Below are 16,434 nucleotides of genomic sequence, written 5' to 3'. Positions count from 1 at the left end.
CACCGTATAGCTCTGTGGAGGAGACACGTGAAGGATATTCACTGCGGAGCTTAGGGACATTAAGTTTCAGCAGTGGCCTGGACTCTTGTACACTTTCTCCATCTGTAATAAACATTTGATGTGCTGGAAGGAATCTGTGAGAGCCTCAGAAATATATAAAATGCAGAACAAAAGTGAACTGATACACAAAATAAAAATTAAGTGTGAAATATTTTATTCACCTTTTACAGATGTACTCGGTGAGCTGAGACACGTCTGGTGAACGTACCGAAAATCTTCTCTTTATATCTGGAAACCACCTGATCTTCTCTGCCATATGTGGTTCCTCCTCAAACTGTTACACCAAGTCGGAGGCACACAATAGTTCAAGACGTCTTTGGATGCGGTGGAATGAAATGAATTAAACTACGAGACCCAAACCTGTTCCAGCATGAAGATGCCCCTGTGCACAAAACCAGCTCCAAGAAGATCTGCTTTCCATGGGTTGGAAGATGTGGAAGATCTCCTTCTCCAAAGCTCCATCCCTATTGAACACGAATGAATGTAAACGTTGAGTCCACTCCAGGCCTCCTCACCTTCTCACCTCCATCACTACCTGACTTTACTAACATTTATCCAGGTAGTGAATCGAATCTCCACAAATTTTAGTGGAACATCTTCCCAGAAGATCGAAGCTATTCAGCAAATGGAGAATAAATGTGAAACAGTATGTTCAAAAAGAAACACATACCAATCTTATGCTCGCTAGATGGATCTATCTATCTATCTATCTATCTATCTATCTATCTATCTATCTATCTATCTATAATTTTTCATTTGCATCTTGAGTTTTTGTCTTTTCTATTTTTAGGTTAAAACCAAAGGTTCACAATAATATGCCAGTTTCCAAATCTATATACACAGATGTGTGTGTGTGTGTGTGTGTGTGTGTGTGTGTGTGTGTGTGTGTGTGTGTGTGTGCATTGATTCTCGAAACACATTACTTTTTCATTTTTGTATCTTCACAACCCTGCGCTTCAGGTTGCGAACACAAACCCTGGTTAATTTTCAACAAAGAAAGTCCTGCAGATTCCTCAGAGGAGGTGAGATTCCTGTTGTCCCGGCGCGACTCATCAGCCGAGTGTGAACTGCTGCTCCTTCTCTGAAGAAATGCACGTCACATCGTACAATATTTAGACGCAGACAAAGTGATTGTTATTTAAGTCGTCTATAACAAATAAAATAATGAATCTGATGTCCAAAGATGCAGAAGCAGTTTAAATTACACCCCAAACCACAGTGAACATCACAGATCAATACTTTAATTATAATAAAATCCACTGGAATCTATAGACATTCAGGAGCTGCTGAGCTTCTTCTCTGCTGGTACTATGCCTTCACTTCTTTTTCCTTCACTTCACCTTCCTGTGGTGTTTTGCCTTCAGCTTTACCTTCAGCACGTGAAATGCAGCTGAATAGGACTCGGCTCAGGTGGCTGACTTGGCCATTATAGAACTTTCTACCTTTTTCGCCTTAAAAAAAAAAAAGAAAGTTAGCTTCAGGTCATCATTGTCCATCTTCACAGTGAAGCATCATTTAATAGGTTTCCTTCTTTGAAGCATTTGGTTGGAGCAGATAAATACAAAACTGATAGTTCTTAGGAAACCAGTTCCACAGACGTACATGCCTACAGATTACACTTCAGATCTTCATCAGGTTCTTCACTCCTACATACTTCTTCTCGTTCCATCTGTTTAAACATTGTTCCAGATGTTTTTTTTAAAACCAACTCTAACCTCAAATGGCTGTTTCTAAAGGTTCCACCTCTCTGTATTTATCAATGTATTGGTGAGATCTTTTCTTTGGTTTTTGACTTTGATACAAATACTGACATACCTCCATACCTACACACATCTACTACCTGGAGGGGTTTACTAATCTGATTAACTGCTGTAGAGAGTTTATTTTTTTATCAACAGGAAAAGAACTCTTTAATCACCGACCACACGTTTTTCTCCTGAGGTCCTCCAGGTCCTCCTGGTGTGGAAAGAGCTGATTCATCTTTTACCTATTGTTTTCCACATATCTCTGATGGGTTTGTTCTGATCATTCAGACCATTTCTTCACTCGCTCTTTGGACTTAATAATGACGGTTTTCAGCAACAGACTTCAAAAGCAAATGACGCACTTGAAAAAAACTTTTTTTATTTACCAGTAAGTGAAATGATGAGAAAATGACACACACTTGGCTACTAAACAGCGAAGCAGCCAATTATCCAATATATAAAAGATGTGAGTGTGTGTGTGTGTGTGTTTGTGTGTTTGATGGTGTTAATTATCCTTACAAACACAGCTAAATTTCTACACTTGAGCCTAGACTACACTTCGTCTAGACGGACCTACTAACTCAGTCCTGATTGAAACCGACAATGGCGGAGAAAAAACTCCCACAGTACAGCCAATTTTTGTGATTGGCTGCTGGCAGAGTGAGTGAGAGATTAGAAACTCTCTTTGCGCCCAGTTCATTCAATAAATTCAATTTACTGAATGAAATTGAATTGACTAGCTGCGCTCGGGGAGTTGAACGTTAACCGTACGGGAAAAAGTCCAAGCGTGTTGATTCTGTCTGACACAATTTTTAAAATGGTACGGATATATTTCAGTTCATTAAAGTCATTTTGGAAATGTTTCCTCTATTTATTTCTTTTGGACAGATTTGCTAGGCATGTCGCAGCGCTAGCTTTAGCGCCGCCGAAAACATTTATACTTTATACAGAAACCGGACTTGGCTTTAGGGTCGATACTGTGGCGATAAGAATCGCTCTAAATTTTACTCTAATTTAGACAAACAATCAGGGGCTAGTCATCGAAATAAGTAAGAAATCAATAATAAAGCAAATGTTAGGAAGCTGAATCCATTACATTCATTGAAGAAATAATTTCAGAAGAATGCACCTCATCACACCATACCTATTATTCTGACTAATAATTGTTTTTATCCATTTTTACTTATATTTAAAGTCCCAGCTAACAAAAAGAACTCATTCCTGTTCTTAAATTATTGTTAGAAATAAATCGCAGCTAAACTTCTTACTGCTAAAGTGAGTGAAGTTCAGACTGGGTTCTGTTTTTGTAACTTTTTCCCCACTGGCACTGGAGACTCCTTCCTTAAATGATAAAATTGTCTAAAATAGAAAATGTTGCATGTGTTTCTTTAGTATAATTTTTTGCGTGTTGCGTAGTACAGTACGAGTTCCTTCGCACGAGTTGCTGTTATTATGGAAACAGTAACGATGACATTACGGCAAACGTGTTAATTGATATCAGTTAACGCATGTCTGAGAAAAGTACACAAGAGAAAAAAAGTCTCTATTTGTTATTTTCAACAAGTCACCGGAGCGTCCTCATCAGCGCGGTAAGCACCGGCGACCTGGATAATAATGCGGAAATAAAACAAAAAACATGAGCGACGTTCGTCTCGCTCGTTTCAGCATGGACGTGATTGATCTGCTCAAAGGCGCATGTTGGCGGAGTGAAAGCAGCACACACTGGATGTATTCTTCGTGATGTAATTGTGGCACAGCTTGTGATTTTCTCTGACTTGACGACTGCTGATGCTGCAGAAACTCTCTCTCGAGTCAGCGCTCGGTGTTTAAGAAGTGCTTATTTGCAGGAAAAAAAATGGGTAGCGGCCGCGGCGGTGGCAGCGGAGGAGGGTGGGGGGGGGACAAGAATCAGATAGACGCGTCCTGATTTGATGGGGACGGAATTGAGCGTGGCACAAATACACAAATGAGGAAAGAACAGAAGAAGAAGAAGAAGAAGAAGAAGGATGTTCTGAGGAAAGCTAAAAATATCACTCCAGTGCAGATCATTTAATGGATTCGCTTAGCTATAATCTGGCTAATCCATATAGACTGGATAAACGTCTAGATTTCTTATTTATTTTTAAAATAGAGTTTGTACTGGAAATGAAGGAGTGTTTTTTTTTTTTTTTTTTTACTTATCACAGATTACTTTAGTGATGCACACCGAGAAAGCAGATGTTCCGAGTTAACAGCCAATCTCACGGCTTGGCAGCTGTTCATGTTTTTATTGCTCTGAGTGCTATATATCTAATCGGAGCTAGCTGCGACGGGGACGTGGTGTACATGCTCTGTCATTCTGTCATATGCACGTATACATGTATAGGGAGCAAAATGATGTGGTGGTGGCGTCAAAAATGGCGTCAGTAAAACGTCAAATATTCCTGAGCCACTGCTGAAAATGTCAGGGCGGTTTGAGGAAAGCAAATAAGCCATCTGCATGCTAAAAACGACTATTGTTTCTTTTTGCTAATCAGCCCTGGCAAATGTGAATACTTCGGAGGATTCGCGCAAAAGCTTAAGGACAACACGCTTTAATCCGCTTTAAATCAGAACCAGCATATTGCCTGAGACGGCAAAGGCAGAGTCAAGGAGCGAATGAATAATAATAAGCCCCGGATCTGTTCTTTAATTCAGTGAAGAACACGTGGAAGCCTCTCGAACGTGCACGCGGATGTGGTTTTATATTTATTTATTTATTTATTTATTTATTTTTGACTCGTGAACCAAGGGATCAGTCGGGGGCGCTGCGCTTTCTAGCCTTGCCCTTGATGAGATTTGAGAGTTTTCTGAGAGCGGCTCATTTGCATGTGTTTGCAATGCAGTGTGTCGAGAGGCGCATTTTTAAACCCCCCCCCCCCAACCCCCACCAGCATGCCGCTGCTCGGTCTCGAGCGTGATCCGGGACGAACAGAGCGAGAAAAATCAGCAGGACCGAACCCGGCTCCTCCGACACAATGAGATTTCTAGTCTCGGCGAGGGAGCAGATCGGAGCGACCCGGGGCGACGACTCTGCACCAGTGCAGGAAATTTATTAGACGGGTCTCTCAAAGGAGTGTGTCATGTCATGTTTGTTGACCGACTGTGTATGGGGTTTGGAGGCTGAAAAAAAGGAAAGAAAGACAGCCCCGAGACGCTGAGACGCAGTGATTCATGTTGGTGTTGGGTTAAAGGGAAAGTTCAAAGTGTTTCAAGATGAAGTCTGGGAAAAAAACTTCCTTGATTGACTTCTTGCTGGCTGAACGTTAGCTGAAGAGAGCAATGCAGCAGCGCTTTAGTGTTTCGGCTTGTTTCGGTCAGGAATGTAGCTTGCCTGGCTGCATTGCATTCTGGGTCTTTAGGTTCAGCATTGGGTCCACTCATTTTATTTTATTTATATATATATATATATATATATATATATATATATATATATATATATATATATATATATATATATATATATATATATATATATATTGTATTAATGAAATAAGTTACTCTGGATAAGAATGAATATTGCAAAAAAAAAATTTCAGCCTTTTGGTTCTAGCTATTCTGCTTTATGAATACAATTTTATCTTCATTAGCAAAAACAACATAAAAATCAGCAGGAATTCTGACAGGAACAGTGTAGATCAGCGTCTCTCACTGAACAGAGCGATGCAGCGGTGCTTTAGTGTTTCAGTCTGTCCAGCATTTTTTCCTTCTAACCTGTAAACCTTTACCCCCTATAATGCAGTCAGTGGCAATGTGATTGCCCTCGTTGCTCTTGTAGACCGTTGTAGACTAGCCAACCCTCTGCCCTGAATCATATGGCTGTGTTGCATTAAGAGTCTTTGTGACAAGTGTTTGTTGGAAATAAATTGTAAAAGAAAAGAAACTCTATAGTGTTTTTTTATTTATAAGTTACCAACAATTGTTCCTGCGCAGGCAATAAGAACGTGTGATAAAAACCCGCTAACATCTCAGAGGAACAATACATCACAGATTAGCACCAAATGATTAATCAGATCACAGACGTATCAATGCTAACGTTTTTACCTTGTTTCAGAGAGGAGTTTTCCTTTAAGTGCTTATAAAGTGGGTTCAGCTCAGCATTCAGGGTCCTGATTGTTAGAGATAAGGCTATCGAGGCGGGTGATCAGGAGGGTTAACGTATTTACACCACGGTTAGGTTTTGGACCTCCTGAACGTAATCTGGTTAGTGGATTGAATGAGCCGTCTCGCCTTTGATTCGATGTCGGTGAGGACGTGAAAAACGGAGTAAATTCTCAGAAGGAGCGTCTTTTTCTCCATGTAGAGAAAAGAAGGAGAAGCGTGAGGGAGTTAGACGGCTTCTTTTGTCTACTGTCCGTTCGAGGTATGCCTCCTGCTGCACAGCGAGAGACGGATTAATGACCCCCTGAACTCCCCCAGATGGACAGAGTCTGCTGTGTTATTAAATCCTCAGCTGTTTTTTTCTGCTCAGACCTCTGGCACATACTGTATATGCGAAGTGTAAAGTCCACAAGAATGTTTTCCCCAAATCGCGTTCCTCGGTTAATAAAGTCTTTAGGAACTATGGAGCTGGAGTCAACTGGAATTCAAGAAGAGAAGAAACAGCTTCCATCCCTCACCATGTCCTAATTAGCTAGCTATAGCATTAATGTACTGGAGTTGACAATTCACTGACTGCATGTGAATGTGGAACAGCTCTACAGCATGCGGATTATTTAATGCCATGATCACTGAGTTAATAGAAACATTCATCAGTCGACTTTGTGGAGTTCAGTCTAATTTTCATCTGTACTTTTTCCAGCCTGGTTTCTACTTAGCACAAAGTTTAAATCACATTATTGTATCAGATGTATTTGGATGCAGGAGCAATACATTTCCCATTTGCTTGAACTAGGAGACCAAACCAGCTCCATGAAGATCTGCTTCCCATGGGATGGGACAAAATCTAGTGGAACATCTTCCCAGAAGAGTGGAGCGCATTATAACAGCACATGGTGAATGTGGAACAGGACGTGTAAAAGCACACACCGATCCAATAATGTAGCTAGATTTAGTGTTATGGAAAGTCCTGCGTAGGCTTGATGTACACGCAGACGATAACATGCACTCCCCGGGGTACACGCCAAAACACGAGCCTGATTAACGCCGATCTCCCTCCGTCTCCGCTCGAGAGATCTCGCTGAAGAATCTGGGGTTATGTCTCTAATCTGGCAGCATTACTCGTCGGCGAAGGGATTACGCAGCGACAGTTTCAAGAGGAGAAGAAAGATGTAATGCAGCGCTTAAGCCGTCGTCCCTATTAAAAGCAGAAGTGTGAGGAGCGCCGCTCCGCCCGCTAAACATTTCATAAAAGTCGATGGATTTTCTAAATGCAAATCAGGATATTTGTATCCCGTCCCTCAGGAAAATCACTTTTCACACTCATGTGCTTCCGTCTCTCTGATGGGTGCTTTTTTCTCCCGAAAGAATCCTCCAAGGCCGGAGGGTTGATTAATCCCGGAGGTACATTTAAATCCAGCTCTAAATTAGTGCCGAAAAAATGAGAAAATTCTTTAGCCGGGAGTGCGGACTGATTAAAAGTCCTTTTCAGGTGTCAATGATTTACAAAAACTACCGAACTTAATCCTCTTTTTTCCTTCTTGTCGAGGCCCACTCCAATGGCTTTTTTTAAGGACCACGGCTGAGTTAAAGTGGAAGAGGAAGGTAATGACCCACAGAGCTTTTACTTCAGACAAAAGGAAAATAATTAGATAGCGGCAGGGGAAAGAAGGGGAAGGGAAGAGGAGGTGGTGCTGGGGGATAAAGTAAAAAAACTCAGCAGGTAAAATAAAATGGTCTTCTCAGAAAGAGGAACGCAGTGAGAAAGATTACTGCCTATAGACTCTCTTGTTTATTGTGGGTTAAAATTGAGGGGGGGGAAAGGAAGAGGAAGGAAAAGCCACAAATTCACGAGTCGCTGCTTTATGTTCAAGCTCAGGCAATCCCACGAGGGCGACAAAATTAGTTTGGTGCACTGTAATTAACTTTGGTGCAACCTTTGGCCGTGGAGTGCAGTCGACCCTGCAGTTTCTTCTTCTCAGCTTTACCAGTGGCGGCTGTATCACTCTCCCCTCAGACAAACAGCCCAGCTAACACCATTACAGAGAGCGACACGGCCTCAGCTCCAGCTTCACGGCTTTAAAACAGGTTTCCATCTAACTTCATCACCAGACGATTAGCAGGAACGTTAACCACAACATCAATGACCTGAGAGCTTTTATTAGACTCTGATTAGTTACAAGGTTTATTAATGTTCCTTACACAATGCTTAGTGTGAATAGTGGATTGTGATTGGCTGGAAGGAGTTCAGCTGTGAATAGTGGATTGTGATTGGCTGGAAGGAGTTCAGGTGTGAATAGTGAATTGTAATTGGCTGGAAGGAGTTCAGGTGCGAGTTCAGAGTGTTGGTTGTTTGTGTTAGTTAGATGAATCTAAATGAAGGTGGTGTTTATCAACAACTGTAACCATAGAAAAATCCAGTTCCATCCAGAGTAAAACAGTAACTGTACACGTTTCCTAATGACCTCACTGAGCTCCATGGAGGAGTTTTGCATGTGGTGGAACTTATATGGTGAATACGGGGATTTTCATTAACAGCTCGAGGCACAAGATAAATTTGGAGGAGAAGTGGAGAAGAAAACGTTCAAATGAGGAACAGAACAAAAAAACAGCACCAGGTTTTAACTCCAACAGCTTCATTATTAGTAGAAACATGATTATTTATTAAATGTGATCTTCTGGCACTTCTTTATCTCTGGGTGTGATTTCAGCAGAATTGTAGATGTAACGAGTCGTATATAAAGTGAGTAATGAAAATGAAGCGTTATTGTGAAGTGACCATGGTATCAGGTGATAATCCATGATTAGGTGTGAGAACTTGTACAGCATGAAGAGAAGCATAGATACTAAAACTGTGACCTGAGCTGAGCTGAAAACCCCATGAAAACACATCAACAAAAGCCTGACAAACACACACAGAACCTCAGACTTACAAATAAAGGTGTGTTAATTAGTGGTAAGTAGGAACAGGTGTAGAGGTGGTGACATGTGACTATGATATAATGTGCAGGGGCTGATGGTTAATGTAGTATAGACCTGATTATCACTAACATCACTAACACTGATACATCATCATTTCTATTCTCCAGTGTCGAGGCTATGTAACAGTCAGTAAGATCTTTTCACTGGAGAGTTTGTGGAACCTGACCATAAGATTATGTGCTTCAACACCTCATTCCACATTTAGTCTCCATTTGCTGTTATAATAACCTCCACACTTCTGGAAAGATGTTCCACTAGATTTTATGAAAATTCATTTAGCTACAATGGTGTCAGTGAAGTCAAGTACAGATGAAGGTGAGGTGGTTCCTGGGGTGCAGTCAGCATTTACATTCATCCTCTTCAATAGGGTTGGAGCTCTACAGCAGGAGATCTTCCACTCCAACCCTTTCCAGCATCTTCATGGAGCTGGCTTCGTGCACAGGGGTATTGTTATGCAGGAACAGGTTTGGGTCTCCTAGTTCAAGTGAAGGGAATATTTCATGCATCTTGCATCCACATTGTGAGTACAACTTTGAAGGAACAGTTTGTGGAAGAACCACATACAGGTAGAAACATCAGGTGTTCTAATGCTTTTTATCTGAATAGTCTCGCTATGAATGTAAGTCTAAATGTATAAAAAGTATGAAGTGTTGTTCTGGACTGTGTAGAAAAATGTATAAAACATTTTAGCGCTTTGTTGTCTCGTACACGTCCCTAAACACAGGAAGTACACCATCGTTCACATGCAGATTGCTGCTTTGTTTCGAATCGAGTCACGTCGGATCACGGCACGGCGAGCGAGGAGCGAAGAGAAATTTGTGGCAATCAACAATCGCTCTGCTAGCCGCCGGGCGCACGATTGGTTTGTTAGCGTGTCTGCGAGGAGTTACGCTCAGCACCCGGATCTGTTGAATCAAATTTGCGGTCCGGATTAGTCCTTAATCCTCGAGAACTCATTAGGAGTGAACACGTTTCAATCTCCTCTGCTGGGCCTCGAATGAAACAACGTGCAAATCCATATCGGGGCCAAAACAGTGCTGGAACAATTCTCCTCATCCCACGTATGCTGTGTCTCTGCCGAGACGTAGCGCACGTGATTTCCCATGCCATTGACGTCCACTCGCTTGCTGGCTTGCTCTTCCTCACCCATCTCCTCCTCCTCCTCCTCCTCCTGAGTGATGCCTCTTTCCCTCAGATGTGCCTCTCATTACAATCTGAACGTCTTTTCCACTGAGATTGACCTTTCGTCCTACGTCTCTGCATTCCTAACCAATTGATTAGCGCTTATCTTGAGAGAGGAAGATAATCTCTGAGGTCAGAGGGAGCAGGAAACAAACTGTAAACACTGACAACACTCATTTATCATTTACACAATATGCAGAGTGAATATTTTAACAAAGAATATTAAACCTCCGTGGACCTGTGATTTATCTCAAAATCTCAAGCTGGAGAAAAGAAAAAGAAGAAGACAATAAAATATCAAATCAAACACAATAAAATGCTGAAAATAAACCTATATTTTATTGTGAGAAATGCTAATTAGCATGCTTTTGTTGAAAAAAGTAAGCTAGCTTACTTAGCTATTGGAAAGTTAGCTGCTAGACACTAAAATTTCAGCTAAGGTTTCGGTTTTAATACAGCTTGCTAATTATTACAATTACAATTATTATTTAGCTAACTGATGCTAACCACCATCTCATTTCTCCACTGTTAGCTAACTACGCTATTAAAACCATATCCAACTTAGTTTATTACAATGCTACTCAAACCTTTTGCTTGTTAATATTTCGTTATAAAAAAATCAAACTGAGCATCGCAGTGAATTTTCCTGTCTTAACACTAGTTAGCTAACTTAGCTACTTAAACTTCGGCTGAAATTTAGTTTTAGCCAGGTTAAGTACCATGCTAGGCTTTGTGTGTTAGCTAACACTTAGTTTCAGTTAATGGTTCAATACAAAAGCTCGCCAGGGTAGTATTTTTAACAACTTGCTAATTTCTTTACACAAACCGCTACCTAATGTAGCTAAGCTAACAGTATTTATTTAAACATGGTGCAAAATGTAAATTAAGTCAAACACTGTGCTTGTCTTTGTCTGGATGAATATTCAGTTATTTCAATATTTGAGCTATTAAACCCAATAAAAAGAAAATGGAGCTCTAACCAAAAGCTTATTATATACAATGCTGGTGCTTCATATAATGCTAATGTTGATGGGGTAAAATAAGATTTCCGGTAATGTTTTAATATACAAGCTGGCTACCTACCAACATTATTATTTTTAATCACTGGCTAGCTAAAACTGAGATAAATACAGTGATAGTGCTAATAGGAAGCTAACATTAATATAGGGTTAATATTTAAAGGTCCCAGCTAGCTAGCTATTTTCAACAATTTGCAAATTTTTTCATTGTTAGCTAACTAGAAAACATGTCAGTTACTTTATAGTGAATGCTACCGTTGATAAGGGCGCTAACATTATGTTGCTAGCGCCATAACAATAAATAATTACCATTTAAATATATAGCGATGGAAAATTAATTACCGCTTTCCGACCAGTCAGAACCCGGGAACTTTTTGAAAACTAGTTTCTGTATTTTTTTTATAAAAAAATCTCGTATGAATCGTCAATCGTGTCGGCTCGTGTCATTTTTGCATCATTTCTTTAGACACAACGCATCTTCTTTTCTTTCTTCTTTTCCTCGAGTGTCGGAGTTTGGATCCCATTAGCTGAGTTCAGAGCTCTGAGCGCTGCACTGATCTCACCAAACGCCAGGGGAATTTCCTCAGCATGATAACTTTCCTTCTATTCCTCTCTGATAACTGGAGAGCTGCGAGTGTTTACCAGGCCGAGGCAGGCTGATTTATCTTAGTGCTACAAAGCTCCAGTCAAAAGCGAGAGATTCCCTCGTCTCCTGTCCACGCGTCGATAGGCCTGGTGAGGACAGCGAGTCTGACGTCCACCGCTATCAGTTACGTCCTGCTGATCTGCGTGTCCTTCTTCTTGTCCCCCTGAGGATCAGTGTTGTCTCTTATCTTCGATCCAGGAGTCTGCATCGGCCACCGAGTTACACATGGCGGCAGCAGTGGCGGTGGTGGTGGTGGTGGGGGCAAGGGGATGCATTCTGGGGTTGTGAAGGGCAATGATGAAACCTCAATAGGGAATCGACTCGGATCAGAACGTAACCCAAACCTGAGTTCTTCTGCGGTTCTGCTCGATACAACCATTCCATTTTAGATGCTAAAAACAGAACGCGGATCAGTTTCTCTGCTGAACGCGGGATGTTATATTGAAAATCCAAATACATAATTATTTATTTTTGTGTGTGACGTTATGTTGTGAGGTTACGTTTAAGCCATTTTATGCAGAGAGGCGGAATAAAAGTCAAAGGCAAAATGTGGTCAGCACATCTGAAATGAGTTAGCGTTAGCTAACAGTCCCTGTGCAGGTACAAAGACACTGTAATGACATTATCCAGATCGTTTCAGCTGGCTCCAGATGATCAGCAAGAAGCTTCGAATTCTTCACAACTGTTGCTAATAGATGATGACGAATCATCAAAAGGGGCGTGGTTAAGGTGAACACATTATTCAGATGTGTGGTTATTGAGTGATGCTGTGATATCCAATGAAATACTCTCGTTTTTTTTTTTTTTTTGCAGTGCTGTAGGATCCGTTCAGAAGTTAGCTTCTGATTGTGAGAAGTGATGACAAATTAGCTTCTAGTCAAATAACTAGCTGTTTAAACACGAACTGGATCATGTCGTGACCTGCCTCGAGGAACTGCTGGGAGCATGAGATCCACCAGGATTCCGTTTAAACATTGATGCCAACACTGAAGATATCATACTAGAAATATTATAACGAATTACTAGAGGCACGAGTCAAATGGGAGTTCATTTATAGAGACTAGATAGTGAGGTGTGTGTGTGTGTGTGTGTGTGTGTGTGTGTTGCAGCGATGCTCTTTATGAAATGTGTTTAAGATGTTTAGGGTTTGACACGCTGCACCAGCATCCACCAGCTGCCCACGGATAATGCAGCTGGCAACGTTTCTGACTCCACATCCCGGCATTTAAGAGCCTCTGAGCCAAACTCCCAGTGAGCTCGACCGCTTTGAACTCATGCCGCATGCAGGCAGCTTCACCGGCCGCCTCTTACACGAGCTCGCTCTATTCCTCGCAGGCCGAAGTTAACTTCATAACTTTATGATATTTCAGGTCTTTTTGCTGACTTGGTTGACTTGCTTTTGGCAGGAAATCAGTGCAGCTCAGCACTGAAGCACATGCACGGTGATGTGCTGTCAGGAGGTAGGGGGGGGTCCGATCTGCCCGAGCTCATTCAGCACGTCCAATCAGCATCGACGGAGAGCGTGCGTTTTTAAGTCACAGCCCTGCTGATTCGTGTCAGGGATCGATTTTTGTTCCGAGTTCTGAAGGTAAAAAGCAAGAAGAGTTTAAAAACGAAATAATTGGAATCAACTCGTCTGAATTTTCGAAACGTCTGCAGAGCTGCAGAGCCGTGCGGGGAGCCGATCTGTCAAGAGCAACTCCGGGAACGTGATCACAGCGTCTCAAAACTGACCCGAAGCACTTCACGTCTAACTGGAGCGGATTTCCTGCTCACTAATAAATCAATAACTTCTGCCAAACACCAGAGTGCGGATGTTTGAAGTGTCACGTTCGATTCTTCGAAAAGAGGCCCGTCTGCCTGCCAGCATCTTATCGTCCGTCCTGATGTCTGTTTACTCCGGAATACTGCCGACCGCATCCCAAATGAAGCTCGGACTTTGAAGGTACTTCAAAAAGGAGCTGCGATAAGAGAGGTCTGTAATTACACGTGTCCGAGCAGTTTTCCTAAAAACAGGATCAGCATTGATATTCGTTTTGTGGTCGATATTTTACATTAGGGTTTAAGTGCATTGACCATGCGTCTGATTCCTGGATAAATCTAACCTTTAATCTGATCTCGGGGGTGGAGTCAGACCTTTGAGACCTTGCGACTTTAATAATATATAGCAAAACATTTACTAATAAACTAATATCCACAGAAAATTACATTGTACAGCGCCCCCTATCTGTGTATACCCTGCATAAGAGCCAGTTCAGATATAAAAGGCAAACTAACAAAACACTAGCTGGAATAGTCAAATAGTCAAAGCTAAAATAACAGTAATTAGATAACAATGTGCTGAAGGAATCTAATGTAAGAGTGTACATTTTGGGAACAGATTTGCTGATGCGTTTCTTTAGACTTTGGTGTTAGCTAGATAGATTTGCTAGTTTCATGCAGATTTTTGTATCCAGATGTGAATATTTGCACGATTCATTAACTTTATTAATGAGAATAAATAAATTAAATCATACAATTTTTTTAACACAATTCATAAACATGAATTATTTAAAAACATGAATTTCTTTTCACTCGTGATCATGATATCTTCAGAGGATTCGAGCGAATCACAGAGCTCTTCATGTTTGTTTGCGTTTGTCATTTAAAGCTTTACTTATTTAAAGGTGCGTGATTTTACGTTTAAGTGGGTACTTGTTGTTGTACCTGTTGTTTTTCAGTGAAAGGTGGCAAAGTTTGAGGTTGGTGTTGCCTGCGATTCGATCCTGGATTAAATCAGATATTCTATCTGTGATATTTCTGGGATGAGTTCATCTCTGCTTGTAGAGATATCTTTAAGGTGTTGTTCTGCTCTCTAAATGAAAGCCCGGCCTCTGTGTTTCTGCAGAAGGCTCTTCAGAGGCCGCTGGATAATATTGCGCTCCAGACCAATTTACAGAGGAAAAATGAACAGCATCAGAGAACAGAACCAAAACAATGGCGGCTCTTTGAGTGACTCGGCGGCCCAATAATGAAGTGTGAAATTGAACTGTCAGTGCTCTGTGATTGTGTGCCTTCTCTCGCCGGAGGGATCACATCGGGGGCTGATAAAAGCTCGGCACAAAGCGGCGTCTGACACCCAGCCATCGTAAACACAACATCCTCCCGACCTCCACTTATCTACACTGTTCCACCGCCGGCCCTCCAACTCCAGACGCTGTCGTATTTAACTCGGTTATGAAGATCATTATTCCAGAGGAAATCCCTCATGAGATGAGTCATATGTCACGATTCAGTTGATTCACATGAAATTTACAATTACAGTGTTTTCATGAGATGTGATTTTTTTTACACCAGACATTAATTTCTATTTCCCATTTTTGACACAATTCAACTTTTAATACGTTTTTTTTTTTGTCAAATGAATCCTCATTGGTCACATGATCATCTTTCTTCATTTCCAAACGATTCTTTACATGTACCATTCTGTACGTATTTCCTCATCACAAATGGTTCTCACGTTATTGATGTGATTTTTTACACACGCCGTGTTGTGGATGCCACTATTTGTCCATAGTGAATTCCTGTAGACTCTTCCTCAAACCTGGATAAAACCCAGACTGAGCGCTGATGGAGCGCCGCGTCGTTCTCGACAGAAGTGACTGTTAGCAGTGTTAGCGCCGTGTGCGGCGCGTGTCGCAGCTATTCAATCTGCTCAGCCTTGGGTAATACTTGCACACTACATGAATATTGCAACATATGACTACTGTTACATATTCATATGGAACATTATTCTCTAATTAGACCCAAATTAATGATTTGGTGAAGCTCGATTAAGGCAGCGACGACGCTCGTTTCTGTGCTCGAGCTAGTTATAATGCCTCATAAAAAAACGGATGTGACTTTTGTTTTTCAGATTAGCGCAGTCCGTTACCTGGTGTTCTTCAGGCTTAATGATCCAGCAGCACATTGCTCTGAGGATAATAATTATTCAGTTATACATTATTTAAACCTGAGAGAAATTATGTTTGAGAAATCCATCCTGGTATAAATTGTAATCTATTTGAATATCTCATTTGCACAACACTTGTTTGGGTTTTTTTAGATGAAGCGTGTTCACACGTGAAAGGCAACACCATGGGCTCTTCCATTTTGCGATCGTTCTGCGTGAAGAAAACAATCAACTACAAGATGCTTTAATGTGTTTAATTAAAGAATGATGTGTATTTTTGTCTGTTAATTGTTACACGTAGTGTTGCCCTGACACTGGAGACTCCTTCCATTAATATCAAATAAACAGTTTAATTATACAAGCTACAAGTTTTTTGTCTGTCTAACTTTGAGAGAGAGAGAGAGAGAGAGAGCGAGAGAGAGAGCGAGAGAGAGAGAGAGAGAGAGAGAGAGAGAGAGAGAGAGATTGGAACAAGTGTTTATAGCTACTGTTATGAAAATCAGAACAGGAACTAACTTGTTCTACAAAATTAAACAGAACCATAAATGACTAAATGCATGAAAGAGACAGACAGACAAGCATACTGGCATACAGACAGACTGACAAAGAAAGAAAGACAAAGGAGACAGGCAGACAGATGCAGACAGACAGAGAGAAGGGCATACAGACAGATGGACAGAGAAAGAGGCAACCATAGCGACAGACAGACAGACAGACAGACAGACAGACAGACAGACAGACAGACAGACAGAC

At 41.2% G+C, this 16,434-nt stretch overlaps 1 long non-coding RNA gene across 1 annotated transcript; it reads left to right on the top strand.

The window, feature by feature from the left end:
- Nucleotides 1–13,164: 13,164 nt before the first annotated feature.
- LOC310717815 lies at nt 13,165–16,021 on the top strand. The gene is made up of 3 exons (XR_014530943.1): nt 13,165–13,725; nt 14,638–15,454; nt 15,835–16,021. It is a non-coding gene; the product is annotated as an uncharacterized lncRNA (long non-coding RNA).
- The last annotated feature ends 413 nt before the right edge of the window (nt 16,022–16,434 follow it).

Source organism: Silurus aristotelis (genome assembly GCF_946808225.1).
Source record: "Silurus aristotelis genome assembly, chromosome: 22".
NCBI classification, from domain to species: domain Eukaryota; kingdom Metazoa; phylum Chordata; class Actinopteri; order Siluriformes; family Siluridae; genus Silurus; species Silurus aristotelis.
Note: the sequence above shows the minus strand (reverse complement) of the source record. Positions and strands in the feature narration are given on the sequence as shown.